The following is a 3,072-nucleotide window of genomic DNA, read 5'->3' on the forward strand; positions in this document are numbered from 1 at the left end:
GTCAAATATAGGTATGGAAATTGGAGTACTTCAGGGCGCGCTGGCGTGTTTGTGCTGCGCAGGATCTACTCAAGGGGTTTGCGCCTACCGACTGCTGCCGGTCTTGGCTCCCGAGGTCATGGGCGTGGACCCCGGGTTAACTTCACTCCAGTTCAGACCCCGAAAAAAGGGCCTCGATTCGAAGTTTTAGAAAACGGAAGATTTCACCCACTAAGCCTCGGAAGCCTTCACCGCGACAAATCGGCCGATCCTCGTGGGTTCATGTTCCCACGAGGCCGCCAGTGCCGTGACGCAAATCGCAGCTAACGGTGCCCGATTTTTAATACATATTAGCCCGCCGCCGGAAAAAAGGGCATACAATTGTCGAAATGAATGAGACAGACACTTGAATGCCCGCGGGCCAAGAAAATCAATATTTGTTCCCGATTCTGTTGCCATTTACACCTTTCCAAACTTTTTTTTTCCGCCGCTGCTGCTGCCCCTTTTACGATGATGTATTTAAGGCGCGAAGGTATCGATCTGTATCGGGCGGGGGGACGGTGGGTTTGGAACGGCGTCCCCACGCGCGAACGCGGACGTGATTAATGGGAAGTGTGTTAATCATTTCCTCTCTTTTTCGGGGCCCTCCAAATGCAATAATTGAAGAAAAAAGGGAGTCAACAAACACAACGCGGCCGAGCCCTGGGCCGCGAGAGCGCGGGAACGGAGCCAAACAAGTTCAATATTGAAGTTTCAATGGGCAGTGGGCATTTGTATTCTCGTAAACCAATTTGTATGCTTTCAAATTATCATTCATCAACTAATGGGTCGTTGACGCAAAGTGTTGCAGGGCGGTGGGCCAGAGTGGGCCACGAGGGTTTTTTTTCGGGCTAAAAGATTTCGCCGCTCCCGATCCCGGAACACTTCGTCGGCGTCCAGTCCAGCGGAGTGTCCAGCCTGAGAGAGCCAGAATGTGTTTCTTAAGGCATCGTTCCAAGTGCAAGGGCCGGGGCTTGTTAAACAACGTGGAGCGAAGACGGCTTGACCATTTCGGAACATTCTAATTACCCGTTCTCATTAGAATCGTCGTTTGGACGTCGCGCACTACTCTAATTAACGGTGTCGGAACGCTTTGCAAGCGGTGCGGAACCTGTGCGCTGTGGTCTTTTTGAGTCTGGGTCCATGTGATCGTGTGGGTCAACATGGGACCGGGACTAGGGACCGGATTTAATTGCTCACGCACTCTGGACGTTTGAACCGATGCCCAGAAGCTCTCTCGGTTCAATATTTGTGTTGGACGAAAGGGTGTTAAGGGCGCTGGGCAGAGTCCCTAGAGATCCCGGCACCGGCTCAGCGTGTGGAGATCAAAGGGCTGATCGCTATGCCTCTTTCGAACTCGAGTTTATCAACATATAGATTTGATTTAAATGGCCTACAGTATGATGTGCCACATGGGCTGAAAAGTCTCGAGCATAAGAAAAAAAATTTAGGAGACTATTTTGTTCAAAGTTGGGTTTATTCATTAAAGCGAATGTCCATCAAAAGCGATACAATCATTGCAGCGCCGTTCAGTTATCTTTTGCTTCAACATATGCCTCAGTTCTAGGGTTGTCATCTTTATTCGAGTGAAATTTCTAATTATTTTTCACACAACGAGATCAAGGAGGCAGATGCATTGAGTAGGAAAGAAAATTGTAATTAAGTAACATGCTATATTCACAGCATTTAAAATGTATTTAAACAACTTGCTCAGATTGGGGGTTTTAAGGGGTTTAAGAGGTTTAAGGTGTTTGAAGACGATGACGAAATCCGAAGTCTTCCTGCGGCCTCTACGCTCGCAAGCAACCCCGATCATATCGCGTTGAGCTTATCGTAGGACCACAGAAGGTGGTATGCAGTATGACAGACGCAAGCCTTGGAGCGTTTGTGGGAATTTGAAAACAAATTATTATCACTACTTGAACTGAATGAACTATTATTTAAACATGGTCCTCAATTTACACTCGAGAACACCAACAAATCTCGTCCTAAGCCTCGCTGGCACGCATAGACTATCGTTAGAAATTAACAAACTAAAAGAAGGCCTAATCAATAGATGCAATAATTCTATCCACCCAACAATACAAGACCTAATTATTTGATGTTTTTAAAGTTAACTAGTTGTAAGATGTATGTAGTTATTAGTTATTAGTTATAAGTATGATATAATGACTCAATACCACGTGGCATAACATGTAATCTAAATAGATTTTAATCGAAATATTTTCATTTCAATCATTTTGATACTTTAGAATTATTAAATAGCTGCAATCCCATTGTGGAATATCTCTGTACTCTTATGTAAGCAAACATTTATGTATAATAAAGAACCAAAAAATCCTTTAAAAAAACTATTATTTAACCGTTTGATACAACACTTATTAATCTACTTTTTCAACCAAACATAAATCGATATTATCTACTCGGTTAAATGCATGATCAATCGCGATATCGTATCGTAAATTTCTTATTGATCCGCATTTTTTTGAGGTCTGCGAACAGCCAGTAGTCGCTGGGAGTGTTTCCCATCCCAAGGTAGTCGATCAATATTACACCTCGCACATCTCAAAATACCAAGGCCATAACTTCACCAGTTGCTCTCCACGCATACGACGATCGTTTTGATTCCAGAGCGAAGTAATGGATGTTACAACTATTGTCACATATCGACGTAAAAATTGTATTTACGAGTTGTTACATCTAAAATTGACCAAACAATGCTCAGAATCATCAACAGGTTCTTGTGTTTGGTCAACAGTGAGCATGTAGTGAGCTTTCTTATAGTTAAATATTCATGTAATGTAAAGTCAACATGTTCTGTTGGTATCTTTAAAATGTCAGCTAACTCACGCAACTTCACTCTTCGATCATGCATTCGATTTTGAGGATTTTAACACTTTTAGCACCATAACTCCACAAACTTAAGAACATCATGACATTTTAGTAGCTCCTAAATAAGACTAGCGCCATTTAATTGTTATGTTCGCGACTTTTCAGCCCATGTCTCATGAAGAACTTAATCAAAAATAAGTCTCGGTTGAAGAAATTGGAATT

This window comes from Anopheles bellator, chromosome 1, assembly GCF_943735745.2.
Source record: "Anopheles bellator chromosome 1, idAnoBellAS_SP24_06.2, whole genome shotgun sequence".
Lineage (NCBI taxonomy): Eukaryota > Metazoa > Arthropoda > Insecta > Diptera > Culicidae > Anopheles > Anopheles bellator.